This window comes from Podarcis vaucheri (assembly GCF_965113315.1).
Source record: "Podarcis vaucheri genome assembly, chromosome: 7".
Lineage (NCBI taxonomy): Eukaryota > Metazoa > Chordata > Lepidosauria > Squamata > Lacertidae > Podarcis > Podarcis vaucheri.
In genome coordinates, this window is record NC_138765.1 from 94,481,860 (window position 1) to 94,494,557 (window position 12,698).

Here is a 12,698-nt window from a genome sequence, read left to right on the forward strand (position 1 = left end):
ATAAAAAAAGGCAGAAATAAATATAATTAGGAATGAGTAAATAGTAAAATAATGCCAATGTGCCTCCCAGTAAAATGACCCAGATCTTCTTTCCAAGGTTAAAAGGCCAAGACCAAATGGGGAAGCATCTAGCTGGCAAGTCTTTTTTTCTAATGGGAAAAGCAGCTGGCTGAAGGAGGGGTTGTAAACTGGAGAGGCTTCTTTTGAAGCTGTTTTTTTACTGAGTTCCTTTTTACTTTACAAAGGCCTTATTCCTTTTAAAAGGCTACCTATGTTATGTATTAAATATATTGTCTTAAATGTAATTATGCAAAGGATTTAAGAAATGCTAGATTTCATATAGTTCTAAGAGTTGTATTTTGAAATTAAGTCAGCCACCAGTCTTGCCCCCCTTGCTAGACAAGAGACGCCGTCCTGAGCAGTCCTGATATATTAGTTGTCAAACATTTGTTTAGAAACCTTCAAATGAGGGAGATCTTTCAATGTTGATGTGAAACTCAAGATCCTTGACATATGTTTAAGATAAAAATTTAAGATTAACCATTTGTTTTAGAAGGCAATAGGGCAAGGAGGGCAAGAGGTGAGCTGGTAATTAAGATGCCTTGTTGAGACACATGTAAGATATATTACTACTTATTTGTCATTTATAGATGTAACAATATATAGCTCTTTGTGTTCCATATAAGGACAGGAGGATATGGGTGTATCTTTTTGTGATTGGTTCTAGCAATCAGCCAATAGGAATTTCAACCAGGCTGATTGGACAGAGGCAGCCACAGGAGGAGCAAAGGGGGCTGGATTAAGGGAATATAAGTGCTGGCCATAATGGCAGGAGGCCAGGCCAGAGCTTGGTAACCATATACCACTGTGCGTCTCATTTATTTGTCTGACAAATAAATTATTATTTTAATTTCTCTATTGCTGCGTTGAATATTTCATTCCAGCTAAGTGTTAACCACAAGCAGGGTGCTACATTTTATGGTGCCTGCGACTCGGATAAGTGGTCTGCTGGAACGCAGCCCCTTCGCCCTACTGGGCAGGGTACAAGAGAGAGGACCACTCACTGCCTACCCAGCGTGCACTGGAAAGTTTTTTTCCAGGGGAACGCAGAAGTCTCATCTGTCTGATACCCTGCTCACTGGCGGCGACGGACCGGGGGGGAAACGGAACCAACCAAGGGTAAGTGCACAAAGGGATTTTTGGCCCTCCAATTAATTGGGAGGAAGAGAAGTCTTGATCAAACTTCTGCGTCTCAGTAAGTGGGAACTGAGTACGCTAGGTGGTTGGGTATATCAGATGGTGGTCTGGTGGGGGGAAAGGGAAGAATGGGAGGTAGCGTGTGGTGAAGTATCTAGCGCATTGTATGTGTGAGAAAGTACAGAGCAATCTGTAGCTGACCTGAGTGTGGAGTGGGTAGTACTTCGGTTCTCAGTAAGGCGACTTCACTGAGCAAGGAAACTCACGAAGTGTGTGTGTGAGTGACTGAGTGGATACTTCACAGGGCCATACAATGGGAGTTGGGGGTTCAAAGGGGGGAAATACACCTCTTGAATGCATGTTAAGTAATTTTAAGAAAGCCTTCTCAGGGGCATATGGAGTCAAAATGACGCCAGAGCGCCTGAGAACGTTATGTGAATTAGAGTGGCCGAAGCAAAATACTGAATGGCCATCTCAAGGAACCTTTGATATAAATTTAGTAAGCAAACTTTGGTCTAACATCGCCAAAGAAACTGGAGGGTGCCCAGAACAATTTTCATATATAGATTCTTGGCTGAGCACATTAAATAAAAATCCTCCATGGATAAGGGAATGCAAAGTCCAACGATGCAAATTATTGGCTGTAAAAGCCGAAGCTAGGAAAGGAATCTTGCCAAATAAACTCAAACCCATTTTTGAGGGACCAGAGGAAGAGCTGCTTCCACCTCCACCCTATGCTCCACATCGAAGGGAGCCTAATCCAAACACTCCACCAGTTGTAACCCCAAGGCAAGAAAGTGGAATGAATAATGGGGCTGGAGTCACAGAACTTGATTCCTTGATAGATTATGATAAATATCTTCAGGAGGCATTGGAGGCCTATAATAAAGCCCAAGCAGAAGTGGTTATTCCACCTGTGAGTCCCAGTAGAACTCCATCTACAGTCTCTTTTAGTGGAATAACTGATTGCCTACTCCAAACTCCTGTACATCCAAGTCCTAGAGAATTATTACAGAAGTTACAGGGAGACCTTAATCGGTCAGCAAGCAATACAGCCAGGCGTATAAGGCTGCTAAAAGAACGCCTTGGGACAAATACCATCCCCTATGATTTGAGGCCCCTAGAGCAAAGCGAAGAGAAAGATCACGTACTAGCCCCTCTCAGAAGAGTATTTGATGCACTTGAGGAGCCTGTGCTGGTTAACGGGCAACCCGGACGACGGCCACCTCGAACTTCGACCCTTCAGTACATTCCATTCACAACTACGGATCTGATGAATTGGAAAACACACACCCCATCTTTCGCAGAAAAACCTCAGGCTATGATGGACTTGGTGACTTCAATAATAAATACTCATAGTCCTACTTGGACAGATTGCCGCCAGCTCCTGAATACTCTGTTCACCACTGAGGAAAGGAGAGACATAATTGAAAAGGCACAGATATATTTGCGTGAGCAGGCCAGAGTGGGAAATGTTTTTAATATTGACCGTCATCTCCAAGACAACTTTCCCTTGGAAGATCCTAATTGGGATCCAAACAATGCAATTCATCTGGCCAGGCTTACCACCTACCGCCAGACGCTTGTGCAAGGTATTCACAGGGCATGCCAGAAGCCCACTAATATGTCTAAAGTCTCAGAAGTAGAACAGAAATCAAATGAGAGTCCAGGAGACTTTTTAGAGAGGCTGCAGGAAGCCTATCGTATATGGACTCCTTTTGACCCTGAAGCCCCTGAAAACAGTAGAATGATTACTGCTACATTTGTGGCCCAGTGCGCTTCTGACATTCGTAAGAAAATTCAGAAATCAGAAGGATGGGAAGGGATGCTGATGAGCCAAATTATGGCCATTGCACGCCGAGTTTATCGGAATAGGGATGAGGCTGAGAAACAAGAGAAGAAGAAGTGGCAGAAGGAAAAGATGGTAATGCTGGCCACAGCAGTGAAGCAAGACTACCGCCCCTTAAATGGAGGAAGAGGGCGGGGAAGGAATCCACCACTGGGAAGGAATCAATGTGCGAATTGCAAGAAGGAGGGTCATTGGAAGCGGGAGTGTCCTGAACCCCTGAGGTTGGAAGAAGTACGCCCAGGCCCAGGCCCAGGCTCCGGCCCAAGAAACCAGGGACGGGGACGGGGAATGATCCGAAATGGAAGATATCAGAGACCTGGACAAGGACAGAGTAGAGACAATTTCATTGGACTGGCAGAGGAGGATTTTACCCAAGACTAGGAAAGACCGGACTCCATAAAGTTAGGCTTCCAGGAGCCCACGGTCACGATTCAATTAGGAAGCCATTTAATAGACTTTATGATTGATACTGGGGCTGAATACTCAGTACTCCCAGAACTATTGCAGAAAAAGGCATCCAGAAGTGTAGTCATTAAAAGTGCCACTGGTCAGTCAGCTAAGAGGTCTTTCCTCCAACCTTTGGAATGCCAGATTGGGGGACATCGTTTAACCCATCAGTTTTTGTATATACCTGAGTGTCCAATACCTCTCTTAGGTAGAGATATGCTGTCCAAATTGCAGGCCCAAATCACCTTCACTCCTCGAGGTCCAGAAATGAAACTGCCATCAAAGGCAGCAGGAATAATTTCCCTCTCAGTACCTAAGGAACAATCATGGCGCCTAATGTCAGCCCTGCAAGTCCAACCCACATTGGAAACAGAGTTAAACAAGCTCCTCCGAACCCTACAGGTGCCACCAGGAGTATGGGCCGAAAATAGCCCACCAGGAATGGCCAAGAATATAGCTCCAATTGTAGTAACCTTAAAACCTATGGCTACCCCTGTATCTGTAAAGCAATATCCTTTACCCCGGCGAGCAGCAGAGGGCATCCAGAAACATTTGGACCGCCTATTAAAATATGGTTTGCTTAAACCCTGCCAATCAGAATGGAACACACCCCTTTTGCCTGTTCGAAAACCTGGGACAGATGAATACAGGCCAGTGCAGGACTTGAGGCTCGTAAACCAGGCTATCGAGACCTTGCACCCAAATGTACCAAACCCATACACCTTGCTGAGTTTGATCCCACCAGAAGCAACATTTTTTACTGTATTGGACTTGAAAGATGCATTCTTCTGTTGCCGGCTGGCACCACAGAGCCAACCTATATTTGCCTTCCAGTGGGAAGACCCTTTGACAGGAACAAAAGGCCAGCTAACCTGGACAAGATTGCCCCAGGGATTCAAAAATTCCCCAACTTTATTTGGCACTGCCTTGGCGAAGGATCTAACAAGTTACCCCTCAATACCTGGAGAAAAGGTGGTTCTGCAATATGTAGATGACCTTATACTAGCAGCAAAGGATTTTGATACCTGTAAAGAAGGTACAGAGGAACTGCTCCACTTGCTCTGGGAAGCTGGCTATCGAGTTTCCCAGAAAAAGGCACAGTTATGTTTAGAAAAGGTCAAATATTTGGGCTTTGACATCTCACACCAACAACGAGCATTGAGACCAGAGAGGAAAGAAGCTATTTGCCTTATCAAGGAACCTACCACAAGGAAACAACTTAGAGGATTCCTGGGAACAGCAGGGTTTTGTAGACTATGGATACCTGATTTCAGCAGTTTGGCCAAGCCCTTACATGAAAGCACTCGAGGTGCAGAAAAGGACCCATTCGTATGGGGACCTGAGCAGCAACAAGCTTTTTTAGTTATCAAACAACGACTTATGGAGGCCCCAGCCCTTGGATTGCCTAATTCGGAAAAACCCTTTCAGCTGTATGTACATGAACAGAATGGGATTGCAGCGGCAGTCCTGACCCAGAGATTAGGAAGTTGGAACCGTCCAGTAGCTTATTTGTCAAAACAATTGGACTCAGTAGCAAAAGGATGGCCTCCATGCCTAAGGGCAGTAGCGGCCACTGCAAGCCTTGTCAAAGAAGCTGATAAATTTACCTTCGGCCAGACGATGTACGTGAATGTACCTCATGCTGTTCTGACACTCATGGAATATAAGGGTAGTTATTGGCTAACGAACCCAAGGATGGCTAGGTACCAAGGCCTATTGTGTGAAAACCCCAGGATTCATCTACGAGTAGTGAATATGCTCAATCCAGTGACTTTGCTGCCCCTACCAGAGGTAGATGATGAAGAATCACATGATTGTCTCCAAATAATGGATGAAGTTTATTCCAGTAGACCTGATCTGAAAGATGAACCATTGAAAAATCCAGATGTTGTATATTATACTGATGGTAGCAGTTACCTGCATGAAGGTGCCAGACGAGCAGGATATGCTGTGGTCACCAATGAGGAAGTTGTGGAAGCTGAAGCTTTGCCTGCTGGCACCTCAGCACAAAAAGCTGAACTTATAGGTTTAACTAGAGCTCTGCAATTGGCAGCCGGATGTAAGGCAAACATCTATACTGATTCTAAATATGCCTTCTTAACCCTGCATGCACATGGTGCTCTATGGAAAGAAAGAGGTCTAATAGGAGCCCACGGGAAGGCCTTGAAATATGGACCTGAAGTAGAAATCCTGTTAGAAGCAGTATGGGCTCCAGAACAGATTGCTGTAATGCACTGCAAAGGTCATGGACGAGGAAGGGATCCAATAACCAGAGGAAATCATGCTGCTGACAAAGCAGCTCGAGAGGCAGCCCAAAAGCCTGTGGGAGGATTTATAGCAGCCCTCATACCAGAGGTAGTTCCAGAAGAAGTTAAACCTCACTATACCCCAGAAGAGAGGAAGTGGGCTGAACAGGAAGGAGCGGTTGTGAAGGACGGTTGGATGATCCTGCCAGACAATAGGATTTATGTACCTCATCATCTAGCAGGCACAATTGTAAGAAATTATCATGAATCTACTCACCTTGGCGGTACTGCAACCAGAGAGAGTCTCAGTCGGAAGTTGTATATTATTAATCTATCACAATTAGCAACTTGCATTTCACAGAAATGTGTTCTTTGTGCTAAAAACAATCCCAGGCAGGGACCGGTACAACCTCCTGGAATCCAACATGTGGGATATGTCCCCATGGAAAGCCTAATTGTGGACTTCACAGAGCTGGTCCCTTCTAAGGGATTCAAGTATCTCCTTGTGTTTGTGGATACTTTTACCGGATGGGTTGAAGCTTTTCCCACCCGAACTGAAAAGGCACGAGAGGTAACTAAGAGACTCCTCACTGAATTAATCCCGAGGTTTGGGTTACCTAGATGCATTGGAAGTGACAATGGGCCAGCGTTCATTGATCAAGTAGTACAAGAAGTATGTCGAGTCCTACAAGTGAAATGGAGACTGCATGCAGCCTATAGGCCTCAGAGTTCAGGGAAAACTGAAAGAATGAATCGGACTTTGAAAACCCAATTGGCAAAATTAACCCAGGAAACGGGATTGGGATGGGTAGATGTGTTACCCATAACACTGTTTCGTGTTCGGTGTGCACCCACAAAAAGACTTAAGTTGTCACCTTTTGAGCTCCTGTATGGGAGACCGCCCTCCTTTGTTCAGGATATTCCAGCTGACCTCAAACAAATAGGAGACCATGTGACACAGGAACAAGTGCAATCTCTCTCCCGTGTTTTTGTTTCTCTTAACAGGTGGGCCCTCGAGCGCACGCCGTGCAGCATTGCCGAGCCGATTCATCAGTTCCAGGCTGGCGATAGCGTATGGGTGAAAGAGTGGAAACGTGATCCACTTGCACCTAAGTGGCGTGGACCTTACACCGTCTTGCTCTCTACTCCAACAGCGGTGAAGGTAGCTGAGGTGCCCCCCTGGATTCATCACTCCCGTTTGAAGAAGTCCGAAGGCAGTTGGACGTGCAAAGGTGACCCCTCTAATCCTCTTAAACTGACTCTCTCCAAAAACCCCTGTATCTAGCCCTACCGGGAACGGGCTAGGTCACGGGCAACATTAGACGACCGGCCTGCTGCAGCCACAACCTGGAAGCTGGCTGACCTGCGCACGCCTGAAGCTTGAGGAGCATCAGAACCAGCGATTGTGAAAGGAAAGATTCTCTTATACAATTAATTGACTGCCCCCCCCTTGTGGAACAATTATCAGAGATATTACTCATTGGGGATCCTCGGGATATATGTTTTGGTCTTGGTGGTTCCCCATTTCTGTCACTGGGGGAATTATATTGGGACTAATATTTATCTGCTATCACAATAAGGTAATCTTTTGTGGAAGGAATGCATATGCTAGACATCAACATGATTTTATTATTAATCCTGATCCCTTGGAAAGGGGAAGGGTCCTTGAATCTGACCAAATTGACTAAATATGGATTCCGCCATGACCACAATATGTGGGTAGGTTTAGCTGAGATGGTAGCCAATGTTGCAAATAGGACCAATTGCCTTGTTTGCTCTCTTGGGCCAGATGATTCAGAGGGAGGTATGCCCTTATTACCGATACCATTAGATGCCATTGGTATGGTAAGCGAAATACCACAACAAACAGAAATACAGAATTTCCCCGGATGGAACTCAACTAAACCAATACGAGTTATACCTGTACAAGGGGAATTCTGTGTACATAAATCATCAGATGCAGCTGATTCTATCATGATAGGCTCTTCTCATTGTCGCTATACTTGGGATAATATTAAGAATACCTGGGCACACGGTACTACCTATCGAACTCGGAATGCCTTGCCCTGTGCACCTCCTTTTATTCATGCATGGAAAGTGGTATGGAACATAACTGTGACAGAAAAAGGCAATCTAACATACTGCACTGTGAACTCTCTACCTCTTTTGTTATTTTGCCTTCTGTACTCCACGTACCAAAAACCTCAGACCAGATGGTTGTGGTGGATATGTGGAGAATGGGCATACAAGAAACTCCCCTCCAAATGGAGTGGGACTTGTTTCCTGGGATGGGTATTACCACCAATGTGGATTATGCCCACTAATTTGGCCAAGCGAACACGAAGAAACGCTGATATTTCTCATATAGCAGGAGGAAGTACCCAAAGTTGGAGCGGTACTGATGATTGGCCACCAGAGCGCATTATAGCCTATTATGATCCTGCCTCCTGGAATCCTGGTGAGCTCATACAAGGGGCACGGGATCCTATTTATAATCTAAACAGAATAATTCGATTGCAAGCAGTAGTGGAACTTGTAACCAATGCAACGGCCCAGAGTTTGAGACTTATTGCACAACAGTTGGATGAAAGTAGAGCCGCCATTTTGCAGCTGAAAATGGGAATGGATTATGTACTTGCCAAGCAGGGAGGCCTATGTGGAGTCTTGAACTTGACAGGGAATGCCTGTTGCTTTAACATTTCAGATAATGGTGAGGCAATCCGTGTGTTGGCCACAAAGATGGAGAATATAGCACATGTCCCAGTACAAACATGGGAAGGATGGGATATGGGATGGCTCACCAATTGGTTACCTAATGTCACAGGACTCAAAGGGATACTATTGTCTTGCTTGTTTTTCTTGACAGTAGTGGTAATGGTTTTATGTATGATGCCATGTATCATTTCATGTTTTAGAAGTACAATTAGCAAGATGGTTTCAAATGAAACTCTACCTCATATCATGGCCCTATACAGAGCTTTACCTCAGGAACATGATGAAGATCAAGCTATCAAGGACACTTGGGATGAAGGTCCTTGAGCTTGAAAGGGGGGAATGAGGCATCAGGCATAAGCCTGCATTTTATTAATGTTTGATCAGGGCTTGTATATTAAAGAGAGCTTAAAGATTTTCAAAAGTTACATGCCAGGCAGACCAGCTGCTTAAGAAAACACTGGCAATGTTTTTCCTAGACAAGGGGCCCCTTGATTTATAGCAGAAAACAATTCTCAAAGTCGTAAAAGCTGAAATTACAGGACACTGACCCTACATGTTACAGAAGATAAAAAAGGCAGAAATAAATATAATTAGGAATGAGTAAATAGTAAAATAATGCCAATGTGCCTCCCAGTAAAATGACCCAGATCTTCTTTCTAAGGTTAAAAGGCCAAGACCAAATGGGGAAGCATCTAGCTGGCAAGTCTTTTTTTCTAATGGGAAAAGCAGCTGGCTGAAGGAGGGGTTGTAAACTGGAGAGGCTTCTTTTGAAGCTGTTTTTTTACTGAGTTCCTTTTTACTTTACAAAGGCCTTATTCCTTTTAAAAGGCTACCTATGTTATGTATTAAATATATTGTCTTAAATGTAATTATGCAAAGGATTTAAGAAATGCTAGATTTCATATAGTTCTAAGAGTTGTATTTTGAAATTAAGTCAGCCACCAGTCTTGCCCCCCTTGCTAGACAAGAGACGCCGTCCTGAGCAGTCCTGATATATTAGTTGTCAAACATTTGTTTAGAAACCTTCAAATGAGGGAGATCTTTCAATGTTGATGTGAAACTCAAGATCCTTGACATATGTTTAAGATAAAAATTTAAGATTAACCATTTGTTTTAGAAGGCAATAGGGCAAGGAGGGCAAGAGGTGAGCTGGTAATTAAGATGCCTTGTTGAGACACATGTAAGATATATTACTACTTATTTGTCATTTATAGATGTAACAATATATAGCTCTTTGTGTTCCATATAAGGACAGGAGGATATGGGTGTATCTTTTTGTGATTGGTTCTAGCAATCAGCCAATAGGAATTTCAACCAGGCTGATTGGACAGAGGCAGCCACAGGAGGAGCAAAGGGGGCTGGATTAAGGGAATATAAGTGCTGGCCATAATGGCAGGAGGCCAGGCCAGAGCTTGGTAACCATATACCACTGTGCCTCTCATTTATTTGTCTGACAAATAAATTATTATTTTAATTTCTCTATTGCTGCGTTGAATATTTCATTCCAGCTAAGCGTTAACCACAAGCAGGGTGCTACAATTTTAAAAGTACTTCTTCAGCTAAATGTACAAACACATTGCTTCTGTAAGAGATGGTGAGAATGGCCACTAGCATAATTAGCTTTAACATTAATTTGAGAGCCAGTGTGATGTAATGGCGAGAGTGTTGGATTAGGGCTAGCCATGAAGCTCACTGGGTGATCTCTCAGCTTAACCTACCTAACAGGATTGGTCTGGGGATAACAAGAAGAGGAGGAGAAAGATACACCCTTCAGCTCCTTATGTGGAAGGAATGCAGTGCATTTAATACCACTTTCAGGTGGATCCATGGAAAGCAAACACTAACGTGATATAACATATGGCTGGTTCACACCTTGATTTCTCTGTATGGCTCTGACTCCACTGAACACTGTTGTGTTTGGGACCAATCTGACTGTTCTACCTGTGGTTTTCATTTATTTCTTTAATGGCATGTTTGAGCAGAGGCTTGACAACCATATGTCAGGAGTGCTCTGATGGTGTTTCCTGCTTGGCAGGGGGTTGGACTCGATGGCCCTTGTGGTCTCTTCCAACTCTATGATTCTATGATTCTAACATGCAAATCAAGTTGTCACTGGATGATGCACACATCAAGTGATGTGCATGTAGGTGCGAATCAAGTCTGGGGTGGAATCTACACACACACAAAATGCTGTGAAATTTTTTTTTTTAAAAAAAAACCTTTTGAAAAATACATTGAATTTGGCATAGCTCACTGTTGCCATCCAGTGTCACATTTGTATACTGCACTTTACAACGCATATGTTTTATTTGCAGCTGTATAGCTGAGTCCTGGGTAAGAACAGCTTGCCATTTTTGAGTCTAAGGATGGTTAACATCCCCCAAATGTTATATAATAAAATAAAAATAAGTTGTTCTTATATTAAACAAATCTAAATCCTACTGTTCAATCAAGGAGTTCAAGGTGGCTCTTTTCCTTGCCTTCAATCTTATCCTCACAATAGCCCTGTGAGGTAGGTAAGGTTGGGAAATGGTGAATAGCCCAAGATCACCCAGTGAGCTTTATGGTTAAGGGGGGATTAGTCTTCTGTCAACTTGCATGCAAGTATCCAAATTAAAAATGGTTGCAAGACTATTCACAAATGTTAAGATTTGGACTGCTCAGTTGTGGCAAAGCAACACAGTTCCCACTATCATATATGAAATGGAATGCAAAAAGGGGAGAAATGAAATGATGAAACCACAGAAGCCATGTGATACAGTTTCTAGGCAGTTTATCATCTTAAAAACCAAACCAACATATTAGCATCCTCTTAAATGCCTGGGTGGGGAGCTAAAGCCCAGGGGCCAAGGGTGGCCCTCTGACCTTTTTCTATGTGACCCATAACACTCCCCAGCCCAACTAGCTAGCCACACCCTCTCTCTGGCCTTGTTTCACACCCTCCTAGGTGTCCTTGCCTGGCTGCAGTGCGTTCTTGAACTCTAATCATGCCTCATGTTTGTCTGGTTGGTGAATACAGATGTGGGTGTAGACACTGGCCTCTTTACCAAGTTAAATTTCTCACTTCAACCTCTGGTATAAGGCCCTTGAAGGTGGCCCATGAGGGTGTGTGGCCTTAGGTGGAGAAAAGTTCCTTACCCCTGTCTTAATGGATAATTATAGTGACCATTTGCAACGTGAATGGAAATCACTGCCCTAAACAATGAAAAGTACACACAGAGACCAGAATAGCTCCCACTATGAACCAAGACCAGCCCAGCAGAGTAATGGTTGAGTGGAACTGCACTGGATTAACTCGTCAGTACAGAGAACAGCCTTTGATTTAATTTGAAAGATTACAAAATTATATTTCTCTTCTGATTTTCCAGGTGACAGGATTAACTGTGGAGCATTCTGCTTTCTCCCTATTCCTTCTAACATAATTTGACAGCAGTGGCTTTTGGTACAAGGCACTGTTCGATGGGCACCATGTCTTGGATAATGAAAATGTCTGGGGAATAGCACAGCATAATAGGGAGAGCTTGTTTTCTTCTCTCCAGAATGCACTCAATTGGTCAAGGCCAGACAATTGAATCTGCAGGATCTTGATGAGCTGCAGAAGCTGTTCATGCACCCCAGCGGGATGGTGCTTAGGGACTGATGAAATGCTTGCTGCAATTTCCAGAAGCATTTCTGCCAAAAAGTGGCATCACATTTTGAACATTCATCTGCAAAAGCAGATGTGCTGTTTTTGCAAGGCCATAATTTTCCCAATAGAACCATGTGCAACAAATGCATGCTGCCAGTATAAGGATTTTGGCTTGCACAACAGACCGTAGTCCCCTAAATCTCTTTGGAGCAGATTTGGGGAGCAGATTTGTGTGTGGCAAACAGGGAGGAGAGGGGAGAAGGTTCTGTTGTTCCTTAGTTGAAGACTGCCCCCAGTTTGTATCTGATCATAGTTTCAGTCATTACTGTATTGGTCCAAATATAAGACACAACCGCAAATAAGCCACACCTTTAAAATTCAAGGCTTATTTGTGGGGGCAGCCCGGTTCCCAGCACTACTGCCCTGAATGGGGGACAGGGGAGCACTTGGCGCGCACCCCCCAAGCCGGTGCTGGCACTCAATTTTGAGCACACTATACGCAAGCCTCCTGGCAATACGGGGGCCGGGAGGGGCGGCCTGTGCTGGTGCTCGGCACCCCATTCCCCAAGTCGGTGCTGGCGCTCAGTTCTGAGCATGCTGCGCGCCCACCTCCCGA